The sequence below is a fragment of the Anopheles arabiensis genome, chromosome 2 (genome assembly GCF_016920715.1).
Source record: "Anopheles arabiensis isolate DONGOLA chromosome 2, AaraD3, whole genome shotgun sequence".
In the NCBI taxonomy this organism is placed as follows: domain Eukaryota; kingdom Metazoa; phylum Arthropoda; class Insecta; order Diptera; family Culicidae; genus Anopheles; species Anopheles arabiensis.
This window is the reverse complement of record NC_053517.1, coordinates 37,721,801-37,746,271: the sequence shown is the minus strand read 5'-3', so window position 1 is coordinate 37,746,271 and position 24,471 is coordinate 37,721,801. Positions and strand designations below refer to the sequence as shown.

The 24,471-nt window shown below is 44.8% G+C and overlaps 1 protein-coding gene across 2 annotated transcripts in view; it reads right to left on the bottom strand.

The window, feature by feature from the left end:
- Positions 1 to 24,471, bottom strand: part of LOC120906110 — a 33,664-nt gene that overhangs the window by 8,444 nt on the left and 749 nt on the right. The window lies entirely within an intron of this gene.

The following is a 24,471-nucleotide window of genomic DNA, read 5'->3' as shown; positions in this document are numbered from 1 at the left end:
CTTGCAACTAACTGGATGGTTTAACTGCAAAGCTTTAATTTCAGCACAATGCTTAGCTCGCTGATCTTATGCTTTATCGATCGGAGAGGAGAGAACGGTAATTTTACTGTGATTAAGTTAAAACACAACATACAGTATAGTATCTAGTATCTAGTATCTAGTACAGTCTAGTACAACATTAAATTGTAGTCAAATAAAAATCACATTGCGTATTTTATTTCAAATTAATTTAATATAACTACAGGAATCCCTGTTTAAAATTTAGGCCCCTTTCCGTTTTTAGATTGTAGGCTGAAATTTCGGCCTGTCAGCGGTTTGCATTGTATAGCAGTTTTCGAGCAGCTATCAAAGTGGGTATAGTATACAGGTGAGCTTATCCCAAGGTGTATGTGTATTTAGAAGGCTGATTTTTATCGCTTCTGGAGGAAACATCAAGGAAACATCACCTTGTTTTGCCATTTTTATGAGCAGATCTAATTCTAGCTTTGAGGCTAAAATAATCTAGGCTGAAAATCGCAGGCTTGTTTTGTGTGTGGTTTTGAATTGAGTGTTTACATGATTTAAGCCTCCACCTGTCAAACTCCATACAAAAAGCTGACTAGAATCGTGAGGGGCCCCTGTGACAGAATTATAATTGGTCGAATTATAATGTACTTTTTTAAGGGGTATAAAATTGTAATATTCAGTTGAAATCAGATCAATTAACCAATTTAATGGCTAAAACCTACCACTTCAAGCAAAATTATACAAAAATTAGCTATAATTAGACTGCAAACCTCGAAATTCAGCTTACACTAATATTCGAGATACGCTATTACCTTCGGTCCGCATGAACAGCGTGTATTGGAGCATAACAGTATTCTAAGATCATGATGTACCAAAATACCAGCTTTTCCATGGTGCATTAAACATTATGAAAACAATGTACTGAAAGAGCATGTTATTAACGATATCTCCTTATTTATTTCGGTACAAATAAACTCGAAATGCAGAACATTAGTTTTGTGCAGTTTTGTGCAAACTTAACTTTATATCCTATAATAACTATCTGCGCGTAATGCAAGGCGTTTGTGTGCAACCCATTCAGCAGTTAATATTTACTTCATTCAAAGGGCCACCAACAACACTGCAACGCCTTCGGGGGTGCAGTTGCATTTGCAAACAAACAGTTAGCTGACGGCTGCAATAGCAAAACAACCCACTCCCCACTCAATCAGGAAGATTCAAATTGTGCGCCTTCGCTCTCTCTGTGCCGTTTTCACAACCGCAACAGAACCGTTGTCACCGTGTTGGATGGAAAATGAGTTCATCTTACTGTACTGTGTTTTCACAGCAAAATGACGAACACACTACAGCGTTCGGTGAGATTGCTAATTCGTTGCGCTAATCACTCACAAGCCACAAGCCGTGGTGGTGTGTCGGCAGCGGCGGAACCAAGTAGATAAAATCAGTCAAGTGGAGTGCCACAAGTGACACCATCTGGACGGACAGCTTCTAGGCGTGGAGATTCTTGCGCCGTAAGCGTTCTCCTCTCTTGAGACAGATTATGCAACAGGCCCGGGGGGGGGGGAGTAGGTCCTTCTCCCTTCCGACGAGTGGGTGCGCTACTTCACGTAAACTGTGCAATCGTTGCACCGAGTGCTTGGTAAAGAGGCACTAGCACTATCGTGAAGATTTAAACACTCACTCTGAATTGCAGGGTTTGTCCCGCTATCAACGATTTACGTACGCAATGCGTTCCTTCTATGGTCGGATTATCGAAGTACAATGATTGATTAGCAATTGGAGTAGATTGGCAATCGGTTGGGACATAAAACAAGCTTCTTTCACCGAGTTTGTTTGTTTGCTACTCTCTTTCGCTTTGCGAAATCTCATTCCCAATGATGGGTGGTGGTCCTTTGAAGGTCAAGGGTGGCCTATAACCCACCCAAGTTGAGCGCACTCTCTCGCGTGGCGTTTGATGTTCGGCGCGGTGGCTATAAAAAGCAAGGACTGATAAAGTGTGATTGCAGTAGTTTCGTCATTCCTTGCTCACCACTGTTTCTCGGAATCAATAAAATATTAACACAGTAGCGCTGGGCAGTGGAAGAACTAGCAATTTGATCCGTTTCCTTTTTGGGGTCGCCTAATTCGTTTTATGGGACGTGTCCAAATTGTACAGTGAAAGAAGAAGTTTTGCCCCTCCGCAGCGTTACATTCCCCAGTAGGTAAAGAAGTAATTTAAATTGAAAGTGTAAGAAAAGCGGGAAGTCGATTAAGGGCGCAGCTGTGAAATTAGCATTTGACCCACAAAATCCAACAAGCGAATCTACACTATTTTTTGCTTTACAACAAGGAAAGGAAATCGATTAAGGAACGATCAACCAAAAAAGGGCGAGTTCACGATCAAAGCCTTGCAACTTCACAGCCGTGCATCTCCCCCCTCCTCGCTTAAATCCCCGTTAAGTCGGATCGGATTCAATCTTGCACTTTTTGCAGCCCCCTTCCAATTTAAACCCACCACCGCCACAGCCTCAGGGGACACACAACGCCGCCACAGCCGCTGGTTCGTTTCAACGGTTACGGTTAGAAATCAATCTAACAAAACACAACGAATGGAACTTTGCAAAACCGTGCGAAATTAGGGAAGCCTCCTCTCTAGTGCACGTTCGAATCAGCAATTCGAATCGTCGTCACCGTCATCGCATTTTCCCTCCCTCATCGTCTTCTCGCGCGATCTGCAAGTATGACGCACACACACACACACACAATTGAAGGTTGGCCCCATGCTGTCGATTCGGCAAAATTAAAAGCCAATTATCGATCTTGCCGAACCGTAGAGCCGTAGTTTGGCGCATAAAAAAAAGGGAAGAGGGCAGAGCCCAGTCAGTCAGTCAGTCAGTCCAGCCAGGAGGGCTTTAAGCAGCTTTATGCGAAAGAGGAGATTGTACTTTCCGTAGGTGAATTTGGGGAGAGATGATGATGTTGAAAATAAAACACCAAACACCGTAAGGGGAACCGTTTCATGCCGGCGTCGAGAGCACGTTGGTAACGTTGGTAACGTTGTGTCGCTGTGTAGGCATATTATTTTTAAAAGAGATTTACCATTTCCAAACCGGAAACTTCTGGCACCGGTGCCAACAAGGTGGGATGAGGGAAGCGGAAAAGTCGGAAATGAACGCTAATAGATACACATTATATCAATTTGCTATTCTCTAATGCTATCGGAAGTTCGCATTTGTTGTGTGTAGGAGATACATTTCCAGCAAGATTCTATCTTAATTGGATTGGCAAATGTAGCTCACAACCTAACTGCTTTAACGATCTTTAGTAGAGATTGGATGCTGTATGATTCAATGTAAGGTTAAAAAATGTACACCATAATTGAATTCATCATCCGTCCTCATTACGATCGTTTCGTTGTTGAAAAAGACTCAAACACATACACACAAATTTACCATGACTCATTGTTCTTGAAGCAGTAACAGATCCAACAGGCCCAGTCACATCAAAATTGCATCCTCCATCTATATTTCATAAACCAACGGATGATGAACACATTGTTTTTTCGCGGAACGGTAGCACTGCTGACCCTCGACCGGTCGAATCGCGTTTGGCTCATCAATTATCTCCGCCGTGGCGCAATGGCAAAAGCGTAACGGAACGTAAGAGGAACCAACAGTAGACGATGTTTGAAAAGCAACGTAGTAATATGCATGCAGACAACGAACGGTAGAGTACATTTAGTTGAGCTGCTTATTCAAAAAGCTAGATCAAGGAAACGGGAAAACAGCAGATCATTAAAGAAGTAAAGTGCTTGCCGTGAAAGGCTTAAGAACCTTTTCTCTTTGGTCGCATTTAAACCCGACCCCGATAAAGCCGAAGCCTCTCCTGGGACGATGGCACCTTCAAGCACATAAACCAACACGAGTTCCGGCACTTCTGAGGTTGGAACTCCTTCTTTATACTTGCTCACAGCTCACATCCCTCATAACTAAAACCACCCACCCAAATGAGCAAGCTCCACACCCCGTTAAGCTTCAAAACACACACGCACAGACAGACGCAGGGTTTCGTTTTAACGACGCCGGCCGGGTTTGTTGAGGCGTTTTCTTGTAAGCCCTAACCCTAACCCACCTCAAATATGGTGCAAACTGTGTGTTTTGCAACACACCAATGAAATGAACCTTTCTTCTGGCCGACAAGAAGGAAGAAGGAGGAGGAGACCATAATTCGCATTCTACTTATGTTGGGTTGCCTACGCTGCCGAGGCAAAAGCATAAGGGCAATGGTGCACACTGAGAACGATCGTACCAAGCGAGAAAGAACTACGCATACGGGTTTAAATGGCAAAACTGGTGTCCGGGGATGTCAGTATCATTGGGTGAGCATCGTTTCATTTCCTAAACCAACGGGCGGACGATGGAAAACTCCGTCCATCTCGTAACCGTTAAGCAAAGAAAGGACGACATTGAACCTTTTGCTTCAATTTTGCGATTTCGAGCTTATGGACGGACATGGAATCTATAAAAATAAACAATATATTATGGGACACTATATACAAACATCCCACATTTGCCTCTTCTCCATATGACACTAGCAAGAAGCCAACTGCAACCAATTGGTTTGGGTCCTTCTTTGTGTTGAGTATTAAAACAAAGGTCAAAACAACACGCAAATTTCATTTTCGCCACACATCGCCGGTGTGTAATTCCTCTGTGAGTGTTTACATCCCTGAAGGTTGATAGCATACATGCTACGAGGGTAAACATTTATTCGCCCATTTGTGCAGAGGCTTCTTGCTGAGAGCGTTTGTTCTATTTCGGGAAAGTTTGCTTCATCTCGGCAGCTAACGGAATGGAGTAGCTCTGGCCGTCTCCTTTTTGGTTCTATACCGCACACCACTGTGTAGACCGATGCACCCGAATGGGTAAACATCTCGAACTTCATCTTGATAGAAGATTGCACGTACCGTGGAGTAGTACTTGCGCATGCTTCGCGATTTAAGTGCATGCATTTGCTTGATCGATGAGATTTTCTTCATCATCACGATGTGCGATCTTGCGCTGGTATGAATTTACGATTGACAGAGATCACGTTCCACTTCTTACCAATCGACTTTGCTTGCAGCTTTCATTAATAACCGTATTTTAGATCGATAAATTCCTAAACCCACCGACACGCCGACACCAACGTGATCGAATTGATCGGCATCGGATGCTGAAATGCGTCTCAGGGAGACTGGCTGCTCTTTAGAGTGCAACTTCTTTCTCTTTGTTGGAGGTGTACAACGGCAATATAACATAACAACACGCCAAGGTGCAAGTTTCCTTATTCGGATACCCATCGTATCTTAATGCAATGTGTGGTTCTAGAGCTCTTGCCATACCATCTTTCGGTAAGATTCTTCAAGACAGCAGAAATGTCTCTTCAGGATAAATTCCAAACGAAACAAAAAATGGTGCTCATATTGGCTGACGCATTTGTTCAATTTAAAATACTAAAATATAAACCCGTGCGAGGAAATATAATACGTATGGCTTTTTTTTTGCGTAGCAGGTTTGCGTTTTCATTGCCGACAAGGTTTGACGCGCAAAAGGAGCAGCTGACATCCGGAGATGGGTGATGCCATTGGAGAATATGATAGGTAAGTTTTATATTTTTTCCACACTTTTCATAGCGCTCTAACTAAAGGCAGCATGTGTTTGCAATTTTGGGATAGAAGCAGGAAATTAACCTCACAACATAAAACTGCTGTCAACGAGGTGCATGTTGTTTCGGTGTTAGAGTTTGTGTGGAGGGTCGCTATCCTTTCGCATTCCTTTTACTATTATTCTAAGCGCAAAAAACTCCCTTTTGAAAACAAATATAAAGGGAAAGATTAACATATTTGTGCACCTTTTCTTCAGGAAAGTTCAGGAAAGTGTTTACAAAACCCTCCTAACGGTACGATGTGTGTCAGGTTGATTTTGAGAGACCGCGCGGATAATTGGCAGGTGTGTTTGCATACGCCAGGGGAATGATTTCCCGGATGTTTCAAAGTGGAGTGAAGGAAGGAAGGAAGTGAGGAATCCCACGAAGCAGACGGAGAAGAAACCGTTTCGGAGTCGTTTCGAACGTGTGTCGAAAATTTACCCCAAAACAACAAAGTGCCGACATGTGTTGGTTTAATGCGAAGAGGCGGCTTAAACAAGGACACATGGTATGCGCGTTGCCGTGCGAGCATTTATTTATGGTACAGAACATGCTACAGAGCTGATGGAAAGAGTCAGGGACTGTCATTTTAAATTCGGTAAAGCGCATCTGAAATTGATTTAATTTACTTTCATCAAAAACAGTTAAGTTTCGGTTCTATTCTTTAAGCCGTCAGGTCGAGCTTAATTGTTACCCAAAGCTTTTCCAGATCCGATTAGTAAACACCATGCCATTACGGTAACACTCATCAACCTATATTCATGTAATTATCACCTTCCACAGGGGAGAGGGAACGATCCTACCTACGAATCAAATAATTTTGTTAAGCAAACGCACAACACTGATTAGGTTCGGTTTATCGCGCTAGCGACCTGTGCACAACATGCGATCGTATTCAATGCATCCCACCACCGTGTGTTAGGCTATATAGATAGCAATCAATAGACGTAATTAAAACTCCGCAGGCACTATACATATATACGCGCTTTATGTGCAAGCCAAGCCGGCACACACACATACACACACGAACAGTTTTCCGACCTGTCCGATGAGTCATACCTAGGTCACCCATTGACCGTCGTTGCGCGCTAGAGGAGTGGAACGAACACGTGGAGCTTAGCTCCCACCGCTTTAACAAATGGCAAGGAAATGGCCCACTATAGACGGGGAGGAGGAGCTTGAGCGAGTGGGGAAATCGTTTCCATCTGGTAGCACTTTAGGGAACGAATGGAAGCCCAACTGCAGCCGCATATTGGTTTTGACTTTTAAAGTCATAATTTTTATATTCAAAATATTTTCCAAATGAAATACACATAGACACTCACAAAATACATGACTTGCTAACGTAGCACCAAATAAAAATTCCCATTATACTACAAGGGTAGCTAACTGTTTACCATTTTAAATTACCCATCCAATAGCGAACAGAACAAACAACAGCAGTCACCCTGATTCCACTCCCCGGAGCAATGTTTGCCAGGGGCGTGAATTTACATTACAATTCGGTGACACGAAACGAGACACAATCAACGTGGAAAGGTCGGTTGCATCGGACCGATACACCAATATTAGGGTAGTGGAGAAATCCACAAACGATCGCAGCTTGAAGAATCTTCCCTCTCTCTCTCTCTCTCTCTTTACATCAACAGTGTGGATGGTACATAGAAATGGTTCTTCCCCATTTTAAATGCACGCACCCATGTTACTGGACAATAAACTTCCAAACAGTCTACCAAACACGTCCAAGATAAATAAATAATAAATGCGTCCACACGGTTGATTGGAAAGCCGAACTAATTTCCATAAACCATAACGCACACCTTGACTCCCCCCCCCCGGGAAGAAGTGACTCGTAATTACCGTATCGCTTCGTTTCAACCACTGGTCAATGAAATTGAGTTTTCAAATGTCCCTCCATCGAAGGGGAGCTTCGGATATGGTTTGTGAAGGTGAAAGCTTACGTCATATCCCACTTTATCCGGTGGATTATTAGTCAGTCGCCGCTAGACGACAAGAAACGAGGAAAGTAATAAAATAATATAACTATCGTCCGGCTTCCTCCGGAACGGTGCGATGTCTTTCGCCTGTTTTGGTTGGTCGCCACCGACAGGAAGCGGACTTTGAGGTGAGGCAAAGCGGCAACCGGGAGGAGGATCACTGTGTGCGTGTACTAAAGAATGATATTCATAGGTTGCATATTTGGACGACGCTAAGCGCTGTGGAGAGTCATAGAAATTTCATTTTGGAGTAAGATTTCACTGTCATATCTCAGCATGGCTCTGACTAAGCTCTTCAATAATAAGTTGTTTCTAGTGATACTTTACGGTGAAACAATTAAACATAGCTGAAAATGAATAATTCTATTCAAATATACTCTACAGAATCGCACCGTTTCTGCTCAACGATGAATAAAAATCTATTAACATAATAGTCAAACCGTGCCACCAATAATGATAAGCAATCTAGCTTTTACGTCTTTCGTGACAAGCGCATTTTTGTCCTGCCTCCGGAGTTCCAGTGTCACACAACAACGTACAGCAGCAGCAGGCAGCAGCTCGTGGATCTCGATTTCATTATAAAATCGTCACGTTCCCGGCCGGGTGGTGGTCGTCGTTGTCATCGCGTCACCGTCATTTTTTTTTTCTCTGCTTCTATTATTACGTTTTGTCCCCATCTCCCATCGTTTTGTCAGCTTTGCGCGGTGGCGGAGATGGTAATGACTGGCGGCAGCCACCGTCGCCGCCGCTAACCTTTTATCCGCACTGTATCTATCGACCGGTTGTGTTGTCTTCCTCCTCGTGCACTGCCCAGTTTTCCATAAGTCACACTCCCTGAAGTCATCAACCCACTACACATCGTCAAGTGGGCAGACTCACCGGCCCAATTGTTGTCGATGAGCATTACAAACACAAAAAGCTGTATCGAGAGATATCAATTGAGACATCTCGTTTCCAGCTCAACGAGCACAGTTCAATGAGTCCGCGGCGGCGTGTGAGTTGATGTGCTCACTTGGGCGAACACGTTGCTGGAAAAACGGCTCCCAAAGGATGCCTGTAACAATCGTCATCACCATCATCATTATCATGATCGGTTTACTCGTCGTCATGCTTCTGCGGAGTTCCCGAACCTCCCTCTGGTTGGCCCGTCAATCATCTGCGCTCTGGGCCAAACAGCAGAGTGAGGGTTAAGTTCAGTCTTCAGCACTACTCCTAAAATGCTTCGCCAGTATCCAGGCCAGGCAGGGAGTAATCGGGGTGCAGTTGCTCCATCAGCGAGCGCTTTTCAGCATCGTCGTGGCGAGCGCTTCGTGGCCAAATTGGTGCGCCTTGTTTGTCATCGATATGGCGCAACCGGCAACCGTGACCATGAACCTTTCATCTTCCTCGCTCTTTTTATGTGTTTTGTGTCTCTCGTGCAGCCAACATAATGGGGGCGCTTAAAAGCTCAACCCTTCGGTGAGCGATATGGAGATGAGCGTGGAGCAAGCAACGTAAAACAGAGCAATTCGATTCGTTTGGGAGTTTTACAAGGAAACGCGTCTTATATAAAATCTAATTATATATTTAAAGTAAAATAAATCAATGTAGGAGAAGACGACAAGAAAATCTCACAGTTTATTGATGTTCTTTTTATTGTCAGATACTACAAATACACACCCCTTAAAGGGTTGAACATTATGGGAGATTCACTAGTCACACACACCCATCCGGGAGAAAAATAAGAGTAGCAAACAAACAATCCACACACACGGGGACCACCTCGATGAGATGAGTGATGTCAGCCGGCCCGGCCCTGCCAGAGAGCGCATTCGGGATTGGAATTGGTTTTAAGTGAGTTCACACTTTGCTCCAATTTTGCGTCCGACGTGACGACGTGTGTGTACGACGCCATGGTACGAGAAAATGGGGAGGGAGCGAAAGGGAAATAAGGGGCGCCGGAGGGGCGGTGGTGGTGGCCACACGGATGATGGGCGCCAGGCGCACAGCATTCAATGAGCATAAAAGCGTAATTTCGTTTCGTATTCGTAGCGCACGCGGTGGGACGCGACAGGACGACGACGACGACGACCGGACCGGAGAGGCATGAATTCACAATTTGTTTTCCAACACGGTATAGGGAGAAGTTTGCAGGAATGTGTTTAGTGCAATCGATACCGGAGAATGGTCTAAGGGACAATGAAGTAAGGTCCTTTTGGGGGTAAACCTTGGCGTACTTTTACGTACCGGAGCGTACAGTGAATATTCATGGCGAGGGTCGTGCCGAGTTCTATTTGGTGCATGCATTAAACTGAGGCCATCGGTTGCCAATCCATCCCTATGTCCATCCCCGGAGCATTGGATTCCAATGTTTAAACAAATGCAACTTCAAATCAATTTACACAACAGCATAACTTATGCATGCACTTTATTTGGTACGGCTCGAAGCAGTTAATCCAATTGGACAATCGAACGGTCCCATAAGGCCATAGAGTCTTGGGGGATAACACCAGTAAAACCAATACACCTTTTGACAAATCACAATTTCCCTGACATTACTCCTCGTGCTCGTGACAAGGAAAATGAAACAACACAACCCCGCGTTAGCCGGTTCTGTTATGCTGCCGAGTCCGGTCAATAGCCCCAGCGGCGCACGACCGCACGACCGATTGTGGATTGGATGCTGGCAATTCCACCGCTGCCTTCGTATCGAAGTGCTATAAATAAGTTTCGCATCTTCCAACGGTGCCACACTACCGTTGTGCATCGAGACGAAATCCGTTTGCTTCGCATTGGCGCCAAAGCCAAATAGGCAACGAAAGGCAAGAGACAGACACTGCATCTCGCGCTCGTTTCACTGCAATACACAACACACTCGATCAACTCGATTGATTCTATTTTTCCCCTGCTTTGGCTGTACTTCTACTGACCCCCAGTCCTTCTCCACTGGCATAAAAGCGTTCTACTACAATTGCCGAACGGTGGTGTGTGATCAGCCTCTTTCGCTGCGAAGTGGTCGCTAGTACCGTTTGCCGCCAGACAGACAACAAGGCACAAAAAAGGGAAGGGATGCATTTTATGCTCTCCGTGTTGGCCTCCTTTCACGTGTGGTACGGTACAACTCCACTGGTCGTGATTCATGCTGCAGACGAGTTTGTAACTAATTCCTTGTGTCGTGCGCATTGTAGGAACGGTTCTTGCCGGGCCATCTGTAACGAATTGAGGACCGCGTAGTAGGGTAATGCGGATTAAAAGCTCCTTTTTAAGGCCTTAAGCTCTTACGTATGGGTTTACCATTGGCCTCCAACGGTATCCCAGTGGTTCGGAATAATGAACTGTCCAAATTTCTTCGACATTGTTGTTATCTCTTTGTATAGAAGAGCGACAAACTCGCTGCTGCCAATCTCGTGAGCTTTGTGTTCCATCAACATCATCATCGTCATCATTAGTTTCTCTCGCCAAGTTGGAATGAAGATAGCCTCTCCCTTACCCACCTCGCCACCCCTTTCGCTCATCAGCCACTATAATCGCCGCGCGACAGACAATCCAACGGAGATGCGCTGCCCGTTAAATGAGACTTAATTGTTTCAAGGTGCAGCCTAACCGGCCAGTCTCAACCCAACGAACAAAGGCCCCATCTCTCCACCAATTGCATTGTCCGGTTTCGATGGACGCACAGGGGGATTGAATGGCGAGGAATTTCGCTTTTTGTAATCATTGACCGTTCTGGCAGCGGGAAAGAACGCATGGAAAGACCGATACAAATTAAGCTGACACATTGTTTCCCCCACTGAATGTTGCTGCAATGGAGAGGATCCACTTGAATGCTGTCACACTCTACCACTGCACCCAAAAAAAAAAAAATCAAAATAGTTAAATAAACCACCAGCCTTGGTCAAGGTTCCAATGTTTTTCGTATTTCACGATGTTTTTCTTCACCTTTTTTCGATTTTTATTTGCACACAGTTTCGCACTCGCTTACCTTCTTTTAGTTGGCTGAGGGGTGTGCCTTTTTATGATGGTGCCAGTGTGACGACCACTGGGTTGGGGACATAAAAATAAGAGGAAAATCACACTGTAAGAGTGACCTCGGCAAAATAAACCCTCCCAGGAGGAACAGCAGCACCGGACAGCTCTGTCGTCGATGCTCTGCAACATAAAGATGGTGGCCCTTTCCGGATGGTGGTGTGCTGACTAGGTTTGCGTGGAAAACCGGTGCAAAAATGGGAACAAAACTGTCTGTGTGTGTGTAACAAACACAAAGCAAGTGGCGCCTTTGTGTGCGATGGCGATGCAACCCAACCCAATATGACCGTGGCCTTTTTTCCCAACTAAAAACCAACCAAAGGGACAGAGTGAGCGAAACAGTTTTAGAAGGGACCACCGCATCAGTGGTAAACCCATTTTCCATCGCAAAATAGTTACTTCAACTGTGGTGGTGATTGTGGGGCGTCGCTTCGCAGTAGAAAGAAGAAAAGTACGGATTCCAATACGAGTGTCGGCAGTATTGGCGTTGGCTTTAAGTTTTCCTCCCGTTTTCACCCAACTCAATAACAACAACGCACAACTGCTTCTATTTTTATTCTTTTTCTCCCCTTTAAAACTCTCCCCTTCGCTCCCTGCATTTCCTCTCCCTTTAAAATACATAATGTGTCGCTTTAGCAGGTGCTTTCGGCATTCCACCTCCAATAGAGAGCACACATTTTTCTTACCGTGGAAAACGCCATTTTTCACCTCTTTTTCTTTCACACACCCACCCACCCCCGTCCACTGCACGATCACTTACCACCCACCGGTTGCTGGTTGAAAAGAAAACGACGAATGGAAATGTGTGTGTGCGTGTATCTATTTCTTTTCACTTCACTTTCGCTCGGTTTTCCACAAGTTCACAGTGTTTCTTTTATGCCTTCCCACTTGGTGCCGGTGACCCGCGTACGTCCATTGCGGCGGTGTCGGCTGCTCGCCCGCACGTTGAAACAGTAAAGTAAAGAGTCTACTACAAACGGTTTTGGAAGTGAAAATACGTGTAGGAAACTCTTCATTTTTTTGTTGTTGCAGTTGCTGTTGTGAGGTTGCCTTTTGGCGGCAATCAAGGGACACACCCCGGGGATTGTGACGGGATAAGTTCACCGAAAGGACTCTAATGGTGGCCGCCCGATTGAAAACCGGTGCAGGAAAACAACGGAGGTGAAAGTATCGATGGAAATTTTCAGCACCTTTTCATCCGGTTGTTCCGGAGTGAGTAGAATATATATAAAACAACGCCATTTCTATTGCTATTTGCTATCAACTTCTCAATCTCGTTAGAGGTTTTTTGCATTCGAGCCGACAGTGGCGCTAATGGCACGAGCAACCATTTCAACAGGGGAGCGCGGAGACGAGTTTGTTTAGACATATTTAAATCATAGCTTCTTCCTCTTGTTGCTTGGGGAAATATTTTGCACCGAATGCTTTCGGAAAAGACACTTTTAATTTCACGCCTGACTGTTTATTACCGCCGGGTTGCTGTTTCCTTTCTGTTGTGGCTGGGGATTTTCAACCTTTTACTGTACACTCAATTGTATTGATCGTTAAAATGTACCTTTTTTAGTTCCATTTTAAGTGAAACAATAAAATATTGAATAAAACTCTTATGGAATAGGTTTTTTTAACAAATTATGTTATGGTCTTTTTAAACTCGTAAACACCAATGGATACTACTATAAATGCATTACAGCTCCTTAAGGGTTTATCGATAGTTTTTCTTCCCATCGGTTGGCGGTGCTGCCGTTGGCTAAATTTAAATTTTCTTCACTACCAGCCACAGCTCGTGAGAACACTCACGCAGGTAAATTTATGCTACCATTCTAAGTATCTCATACCCCCCACGTCTGCTCTATCCACCCTCTCACGTGACAAAAATCCAATTCTGTACCGAATGGCGACACGCTTACAAACGCATCGCAGCACAGAAAGAGAAAGAAAGAGAGACACAGAGAGAGGGATAGGGAGGGCATGAGAGAGTATCCCGCACCCGGTAGCACAAGCAGCAGCAGCAGCAGCAGCAGGTTCGCAAGCATAACGAGTGTCCCATCCGATAATAGCACCCGACCGACCGGGTATACCTTGTGTCGCGGCTTTACCGCCGCAACCGGTTTTTTAGCTCCCTCCCCCTTCGTTAGCCCTCCCACATCCGGATTGCTGTTTAAAAAAGGGTCAGTTTCCTCCTCGAGATCGTTCGTTTCTCGTTTCCCAGGGTGGAATTTATTGGTGATACAAATTACCACCTCCATCTCCCAGAGCCAGCAGCAGCAGCAATGTAGTTACGCGGTTCCGACGAAGCTGAACGCCACGCGGTGGAGGATGATGTCGAGGCAATGGGAACAAGTGAGAGTTTTCTTATAAGAAGGACCGGCGGCCCAGATCCGATTGGTGAGTAGTTTAAGCCGTAAAGCCGGCTTCCCGTCGGTCTCGTGTGGCCTAACGCCCGATAATGGCGAAGCAGTGGATAATCTGATTTAGACTATTAGGCTGGCGATTTCATTAGGAATTTCATGTTGCATTCTTTTGCTTAAGCCGATGCTATAAATTATTTATATCAATGGCATCAATATAACATGGAATGGAACTATTGAATGTTTCGTATTCATGTTGATTTGGCCTAAAAAAAGGGCCTTTTTTACTAGGACCACTTCAAAACCTGCTCAATGTTTGAACACAAGTAAGATGCAAACAGCATCAACTGAATTACTCAAACAGAAGAGTTCGAGTGATATAAAACAAAAAATCTAAATTTATCACAAGAAAAGTTAATGATTTTAGATGATACTACCACTTATGATAGCCATCCTACTTTACTGAAGCTTGAATACAGCTACTCGTAAAATTTGCTGCCAAATTTATCATTTGAAAGTAGACAACGTTTTCACCAATGCCACAATTTACCTATACTATTGCAGATCCCAAAGACTGTCCCCGAAACCAAAGACGGCAAATTTGGCGGTCATGGTCAGAGAAGCAATCACCCCATTTTAAGCCCCTTTAAATAACATGGCGTTTACCTCGCGCTATGCTCGCGCATCAAAAACTGTGTCACTGCACACAACAACCAACGACACAGACTATGAATATGTATGCGGTCAAAGAAAGTATATTAAGCAAAAAAAACACGCAAACCTTCCCCGATTTCTAAAAGGATTTATTGCTACCAACACCGCTGGACTAGCACGTGCACGTGGCCGGGCACACAGGTGTAAGCGGGGAAACTCTGTCAACGATGCACCGACGCTGCGCATCGATCGCATACGCATTTGGCACCATCGTGCATACGTTGCCACTTGGGAGCAGCAGTGCAGCGAGAAAGTAAAGAAAGCTGTCTGCAGTCGGCCATCACTGGACAACTGGCCGTATGGTCCCGGGCTGTCCAGAGTGGCACGTTGCTAAAATGTGTCACGACGTTCGCATTTTCCATTTGCTTTACGTGTGTGTGTTTGTTTCGTTGACTTTTCATCACACTAAGCATTGTTGAACTTTCCACTGTCTTATCTCCGTAGGGACGTGCAAAACAGACAAGCGGTAAATTATACTTTCATCCATCTTCTCCCATCCAAATGGACCGAATCGTGCGTTTCCGTTTTGCGGTTGTAAATCTCGCGCCTGAAGCTTAAACGTCACTATCATCAGCCATCGTTATCGTTTGTTTGAGCTGACGATGACGATGTTAATCAGCACAAAGCAATATACTGCCACACAAAGCCCCATAAGGAACCTGCTTGCAAGTAATATATTATAATTGTTTTAAAATATGCCACACCTACATAAAGCCGGCCTTGTGTGTTCAAGTTACAGCAAAAAGAGGTTTCTAAATTTCCGCCATTTTTTTGTATGAAAAATCATTTTAAAAATTCAGCAAATTCCAACTGATCACAGCGTCACATCTGAGTGATCCAGCAGAGCGGTTGCAAACATGGTGTCGGCATGACTTCCTCGACACTGTACACTCCCTCTGGGGCGGTGGCCGTGGGTTTCATGCTCTGGCAGTCATCAGCAAACATTGGTTTCTTTTCCTTCCGCATTTGAAAGGTGGCAACAAAACAAACCGTCGCTTCACCATCGACCGTCTGTGTGTTGGAGTGTGTGCGCCTTTCCAGTGTCTTATCACTTCCGTCTTCGTTGTGTTTATTTTTATGCTTTTGCTATTCCATCCTCTTCCCCATCCTAGCTCATCATTTATGCAATATGCGCTCCACACCTCGACCGTGCGCTGCTCCTCTCGTGTTTATATTTGACTAAGCCGTTTTCTATCTTCAAACGCACATATGGCAATTCGACCATTCGAATAATCGCGGGCCAATCAGTCAGTCAGGCCGCGGCAAAGGAACTACAGCGCCGCATCGCCCCTTAAACGGAACGCTATCAGTTTGGTTCCGTTTTGCATTCACTATCAACCGGAAATGGGTGACGATCGCGCCGCACTGTCGACCGTGTGGAGGGGTGGAGGAGGCCACAGTGCAACAATTGTGTGGTTGATGATCGTTTGCAATCGTTTCTAGTCGGCGATTGTCTTGGTGCGCGGTTGGTTGCTTGTTAGTAGCCCCGCGCTTGTGGCACTTATGCTGCACTTATGCTCTACTGCCGTCAGTAGTATTGTGCGTAAACGATGTGAAGCAGCTTCCAGCGATTTAATTCGATTAAACGAGTAGTAACATTTCCTCCGAAGTAGTGTGTGTGTGTTCAACCTTGGAGAGATTGTGATTGCGAGAAGGCGACGAACACGCCCTCTTCAATCGGGCAATTGTTCAGAGCATTGTTCAAAATTTCCCATCACAGCCCAATTTACGCCAAAGTGGTTGGTAATGGTTATAGTTTTATAGCATTTTTACGAGCTGCTCAATAGAAGCAGGTAACGAGCATAATTGATGATTAAAGGGTAGGGTAATGTCGTTTAGTTAATGGAGTTAACATAATGCTGTTTTTAGATAATGTAAATGGATTTTAAAGCAATGCATAATTGTTAATCTAATAGATTCTAAGGCATATTTTTCCAATTGAAAAATGCTATTAGATATATTTAACTCACATCGTATATTTGGCATCTCGTGCACACGAACACGCGATAAATGTATTTGAATAAATATTCAATAAATAAAATGCGCTCACAACTTATACAAACTGTAGATTGATTTAGCCCCTTGAACTCTTAGCCCATGTAGCCCAGCGTGGCTGAATATCCGCATAAATAAGAAGCGAAGCACTTCCGAAAATAATTTCCAACCGTTTTTATCTTTATTGCTCCACAAAACTCATCCTTTGCCTTTGCATTTGTTGGATGTAACCATAAAATACAAAGTAAAAAAAACACACACAGATACATGAAAAGTGGCGAATCTGAACGACACTTCCCGCATAACCACACACTCACGATCCCGTCCGTCCACGATCAGTAACGGCCTGGTCTGCAATATTAAAAGCAACCAACACAAAACACAAAAAATGAACCGACACACATCCACGAGCCTAAGAGGATATGTTCCGACCAAAAAGCCAATGCTGTACGAATCCAAAAAAAACGAAAACGCCATAAAACATATGAAACATCGAAAATAACGCCCACCAAAAGAAAAGCAAGAAAAAAAAAGTCGAACCCATTTCCATCCCATTTCTCATATGAGATCGGGAACAAGTAATAACAAAAAAAACGAACGAACGAACGAACGAACCGAAACGGTTCGTTAATAATTTAAAGAAAATGCTTTCATTTCCAGGCCACCATTCCCTCTACCCGGTTTAAGTTGGAGTTAACGAAGTGGGATGTTTTTTTTTTTTTGTTTCGCCAACATTACAACCGAATCCAACGAAAAAACAGTGACTAAAACGGCATGCAGAAAAAAAGGCAGGATGGTTGGCATGAAAGTTGAGTGTGGCCAAGCCCTGTTGTTAACCTTGCCAAAAAAAATACATACACACACAGTATTTGCTGCCCTCGAAAGTGATCCTCCCATCCGCCCTGCTAAGTTTTGCGGTCGAGCTCTTTTGTCCTGCACGCATCGAAGGTCACGCACACGGGCACGAGAGAGAGCACGGCCAGAAAATGGCACGAATTGTTATTTTCCACGAATGGAATCGCGCCTTCGCATCGATTTTCCGCTGGAGGTGGAAATTTACCAACAAGTGAAATTGTTAAAAACCCCTGATAAGGTGTGGAAAAACGGGCACGAAACCCTGACTTTGTTTTGGGGAGGGCAAAGCGCATCACAAGCGCCGGAGCTGCCCCTTGCACGATTCTCAACAAACCCGCACAACATGCCTCCGTCTTGGAGCATGTTGCACGGGGGCAAAGGCTGCAGAAACAACAAAGGGTTTGTTTATTTACACACAAACACACATCGCACATAGTAGATTTGAAGTTGCTTTCCGCCTCATGGTATACGCTCTGTGTGTGTCTGTTGATCTTAAACATGCACGCTCTCTCGGCGAAAGCGAAGGCGGATCTACGACAGGGCGCGATTGTAATACCAAGTTCTTTTGCCTTCCTTGCCTTGCCACGATCAGCATAATGTACAGCCCTCAGACTCACATGAGGGAGAAGGCAAACGCATCGTGTATGTGTGTATGTGTGTGTGCCCCATTAATCAAGCATAATTTATTCAATTATACACATTACACCCATGCGGCGTATGACTGTGTTAGGGTGGAAAGAAAGCAAAAAAAGCAGTATTTCGATGAGCGCATTAGATGGGAGCGAAAAGACGCGTGATCGTGATCTGTTCACACAATTATGATTGCAGCCGAATGCAGTCTCGCACCGAATGGAAAAGGGTCGGTTCGGGGGCGTTGCAGCGCAAACATCAACAAGTGATGCACCGCGTGCAGCTCAAGTGTGGGATGATGACGCAAACACAACGGAAAGAATTATGTAGTGAATGCACAGCACACTTGCATGCATGATCGACGGGGTGTTGATCATTCGTTTTCGATGTTTCACACCAAGAAAAAAAGGTTTGGTGTTTTAACTGATCCAAAGAGCCGACGCGATGTTGAGCTAAAATGATGAATTAAATATTCCAGAAAACCCCATTTATCCATCAGTATTTCAAGGAAATAAACCATCGGACAACATGACCGAAACCATTCCAATAGGAAGCTAATAGAAAAAAGGCGTCTTCGGTTAACGTTTTGTGTCAATATTTGATCATTTGAACTTCTGAGTTCATGTCTGCATTCGCTCTGCTCGTTCGATCTTTTGCCGTCTCCCTCTCTCCCTCCAATTGCATTGTAGTATGCACCAAGCAGAGAATACCGGGAAGTTCAACAACCTTCCCCCAAAATTGTGACTGTACTAACTTTTGGACACATTTACGACCACCGAAAAAAATACTGCCCTCATATTAATCATCTCGTTCGTTCGCTTCGATGAACTACAATTTTCATGTCGGCCATCACACTCTTCGTGAAAGAATCGACGGGAAAAGTCTCACGCATACGTTGCGCCTCCGCCGCTACCTATTATGACGTTCGAGCGTGTAGAAATCGAAAGAGGCGCGCTGCAACATAAAATTATGCTTCCTACTTCTCCGTACCGCATTCGGCATTCGTTTGGATTGGGGGTGGATGAAGGAAGATGGGAAGAAAGATTCGTTTTTTTCTTTTCTCTTACTATGTGTGTGTACGTGTGTGTACGTTCGAGTGTTCGCGTGATCGGGTGAAAATGAAATCGAGAGTTTTAAAAGCGGCAAGCATGGCAGCTGCGCCGCCGGCCGCATGCTCGTTGGCTGTGTGTTGTGAAGTGAGATGTGCATCATCCATCTTGCTATCCCCGGTCGAGGTCAATGCAATCTCGAGTACACAGGCAACAGCACAGCGCCAGTGCGGAGTTGTACAGCTACAGACCAAGTATTGCTGCAAATGTAGGCTACCTGCATGGTCCTTTTTCGGCAACGGCCAACACAAGAGGGTAAAAAGGTCTACAGATACAAACGAATTGCCCTTAAAACAACAACAAGCAAGAGAAAATTCATCTCTCTATGCGGTCCAGGATTTACACGATCCCAAATTAGCAGTTTGTCCAACAGTCGAACAGGCTGATAACTGTACGATGTTGTTACATTCGTTCGGAAAGCCAAAAGTGGAAAGCGTTATTGTTTTCTGTGCGGGAACTTTTGCAGTCTTCCAGACCGATCGCGAACTTGGCTGGACAAAAACCGGCTCTCGACACACACTTATCAGCCGGCCTTGATCGTGCCTTATTTGTTGGTGATGGCGGTGGTGGCTTTTAGCCGCGATTCCGCACCACACATAACGAGCTCATCAAATTAAAGTGCTCGAATGTGCACAAAACCACAAGAAAGCGCATCTATATACGAGCGAGCGTTTGTGGTGGTTGTATTGTACTGTATGTATGGCTGTTGGTTGTTGTTTTCGTTTAATATAACATGTTGCGAAATTGGAACGATTTCTTTTCGCTGGCCTCGAGTCATTTGCCGAAATTTTGCCGAGCGAAAGCCATGCGATGTCTTTCCGTTTCTGTGTGTAGAAATAAATCAATGCAACTATTTGCCTATTTGCTTCGTAGTACAACAATATAAACGTTATTTATTAATACTGTGTACAGTAAAAGTCGTGAATTATAATACAAATAAAGTAATAGTTTATCAATCGATCAGCAAATTTGTTTAAGGTTTCACGATGTAACGTGTTTCTTCAACCGTGATACATAATATACATATTATAAATATAAATATAAGTTTTTTCTTTGTCATAAGAAGCAACAAACATTGCTATTCACTCTTAACGTTAGTTGGCAGAGCTTCTACTTTATTACTCACGCAAAAAAGCAACAATAAGATAAAAATGCAACTAGATACACTGTTAGCCGATATACCGATACATTCCTTTTTTTCCAATCTAACCACATGATAGCCCGACAATCAATGATTTATTGAATAATGATCGATAATCGAGCACATGGGACGGGGCATGACACGAGGAAAACGTATTTACCCCTCTGCAAGCTACATTAGGAATTACATTGCAAATGAAGAAAAAAATTATCGATTTGCATTCTTCACCGACATGGCCACAGTCAAACCGCAGCTAAACACTAATCTATGAAGCACTGTACTGAATGTACCGACATTCGTGATTGATTGGCCTCTTGCTAATTGGATTGCAATTTTTCCCCTTTAAACTCATCAGTTTAAATTACAAACGTCTGTTGCCGATAACATTACTTGCTTTAGGTCATGAAAATTATAGTGAGTAAAATACCACCTTGAAGAAATAGCGAGGAGTTGCAATTCTCATTTAATTTTCTTTCTTCGCTTCGCATTGGAGCTGGTTACAGCAAACACACACAGAAAAACACCAAAGCTGCCCATCATGCTTAGAGAGCTACTGTAAACTATTTTTGACACGCCGCATATTTTGGTGTCGCGAGCACGAGACCACACGACTTCAATCCAACGTGCCCGGGGGGAGGCCGACCCCATGCCCGGCGAGCTGTGCCGGTTTGCCATTTTTCATCCCAAAAATGTCAACCACACTCCGTGACCGTACGGTCAAATACAAAAACACACACACGTGTGTGTGTTTGGTTGTCGCCAGATTAATTCCGCGGGATTCCGTGAGCGTGTGCAGTGGATTTTGTTTTCTAGTTGTGTTCTTTCCTTTCGTCACCCTAAGCACACCATCATCAAACGTGCCAGTGTCCCCGAAAAGTAGCGTTCACCACCAGCCAGCATACTTTTTTTTGCTCTCTCTCTCTCGTTTCCATTGACCACCAGCGGACAACATTCTCATCCATTAAGTGGTCCTTTCCCTCCCTGTGCGGTGTCGTTCTTCATAGCGCTGCAAATAAAGTATTCCTCGCACGGCCACTGGCAACGATCCATCACTCTGGCGTGGCTTGGGGGCTAGAGACCCCACAATTTGCCTGCCCCGTACGCGGTAGGGCATACTATCCCCTGCAGGGACACCAAACAAGGCAAACTATCAATCTGCTTCGATCGAAATGCGAAAGCTGATTCAAATTCCATCCACACAAACACACACACACGAGCAGTCGCATTTGTGAGGGGTTTGTGTGGTAAAAAACGCACCCTACGACTGTCACTGGCCCTTACGATAATTAGAACTTTAATAAGTAGAAGAAGACAGTTTCAAACAACAACCGCAACAACAAAAAACGATCCCTAACGACCATCAACGAAATGGTTTACTAAAGATTGTCCTCTTCGGTGCCGGACACTGCCTTTCCAGGTCCCTTTTGGCACACAGTAATGGCGCCTCGAATCCTGACGGTAGCACAATACACACGCACACAAAGAAGACGAAGATGCGCAACATAGCGCCAATGCTCCTCCTCTGACATCATCTCCCCACAGCAAAGCACACACAAACACACAGCTGTGTGTCGTCGGCCGGCTAGCATAGGAAGAAGTTTCGCTCGATGAACTATACAATGGAGGCAGAAAAGCATGAAAAGCAAACGAGCGGCGACAGCAACAACCCCGGGAGCCGGGCGTATTAAAGTTAAACCGACGACTGTGGCCATCTTTTTGTACGGTCTGAGCGCACTGAAACACATCCGGGAAAGTGACGCCGATGATGCCGAATGATAATGTGGATGATTTGCTTTCGCATCATTTCACGCGGGAGCATCCTTCAGCGATCAGAAAGGGGCACGCCCGCCGTTCTAACTTCAGTGGCCGTTCTAACTAACGTATAAATCGTAAACGTCTCTTTTGGTGGTACGACGGTTGTGCATGTTGTCGCTCCTGACAGGAGATTTCAGTGTACGCGGGCAGAGGGAGCGTTCCGTTTATGTCATCCGACTCTCTGTGGCATTCGGAGAGATCGTTAATCTTCACTCCAGCTTCTCCGTCTGTTTACGTGCACACACACACCCATTTCTGGCGGTTGTTGGCAAAGGGCGCGTTCTCTAGTGGTAAACGTATCCGGCTCCATGGGCTCCACCAATCGATAGCGATTCCGTCACACATTTGTCGCCCGTACGAGGGTGATGACGGTTTCCATCACACATGTTCTTCGATGCTTCTATACAGCAAGATGCAAGGAATAGCAGCATAGAAAGCAAAACGGAAAGGGCGTATGATGCGTTTGCGTGTGGCGAGCAACTCGTTCACTCGTTCATCGGTTTCTAGCGTCAACTGAACTTTGGCCTCAAGATCAGGAACAGCTTGCGCGAACGGGTTGAAGTACTTCAACGGAGGAAATATTTTATTACATTTTGCTCCCGGGGATCTCTGCGCGGATCCCGGAAACGGAGGTGACAGACGATCGCACGGGACGCGAACGGAGCTAATCCAGCAGTAAGGGACGGGGCGGCTTAATAATATACATGAGCTTGTCCATGCACTGCTTTACAAATAAAGTGTTCGGTAGCATTATTTAACCCAGATTCAGCGTGACAAAAATTTCCCCAGTGTCGTCCAGAATTTAGAACCGACTAGTTGGCTGGCTGGCTGGCTGGTTGGCTGGCCTACTTGTTTCGAGTGTCCCGAATGTCCGACACCGGAAGCGGGACGCATAATTCAATCCGGCGCGAGTTGGAAAATATTCATAAGCAAACTTCTTTGGCCGATTCCGGCCTGAGGAAGTTGCTCCGACTGCACAATGAGGTTCTTCTCTGTGGCAGCATGTGCATTCCATACACTCTTCGCTCTTCTCTCTTTCTCCTTCTTTCACTATGTTTTGCAGTCTTACGGCTCACCCTGACCCGAAAGCAGCGAGATCGATATGGGAAGAAATAAGCCAGATAAATTTGGGAAAAAAAGACGTTCATGGGAGGTCGGGCCACGTACAATGTATGTCCCTGCTGCACGGTATGTATGTGTTTGTGTGTGTGTCTGTGTGTGAGAGCAGTTTCCGCCGTTCGGGAATGATTTTTAATGTGTTTATTTATTTATTTTTTCGTTCCCTGTTCTTTTCCTCGATTCCCTCCACGCTGCTCCCATTTCTGCCGTGATTTTATGGTATTATCATAAATCACACCGGTTGTTGCAGGCGAGCTATGAGTAATACACACACTGACTTGGGGGAAATCTGCCAAAGATACAAGGCAGTGAATTTGAAAGAGTAAATAACAGACAGCAGAGAACATTTAGACGCGCCCTAATACTTGGGAATGTTTTATGCTACATTTTGGAATTTCAATGTCAAGTATTCGGATTTGCTGTTCGATAGATCCAAAGTCCAATAGAACAGTATTAGGATCAAGATACAATGTGTCTAAGATATGATCCTAATGTATTAATATTTAAAACTGTTCACTTCTGTTAGGTCAACGCTCTTTCCATTCCTACAGCAATGGATTATAATCGATCGCTGGTGCAGACGGCCTGGCGGCCTCGAAAGAAAAGCGCAGACTTTACCTCTGTTATCAATGTGCATTTTTTTTTCTGTCCGTACCATCGATTGCAAAACACGGAAATAACAGGAATTGACATTCGTTAAAGTAAACACAGCGCACTGGGAGTCCCCACAGGGACCCAGACAAAGCCGTGGGCGAGGGGATGTTTGCAGGATGCATTTGACTGCAGCACATCCGTTTGTCGAACCCGTGTTAACAAAAACACGATGCAGATGACTTAATTCAGGGTCATCCCTGAATGTGGTGCCGCTGCTTTCTTGGCGTGTAAATGCCCGATTGGTAAACACAGACATCAACACACGCATACACACGCACTGCACGTGGAACACGCATTGCATTATTATACACAAACAGTATTCTGGAATAATCGTACTCTTTCGTTCGATGGAGGAAGTTCGTGTGTATGTGGGGTCAAAAGTTGACGGTTGATAATCGAAAGCAAGGCATCCGGTC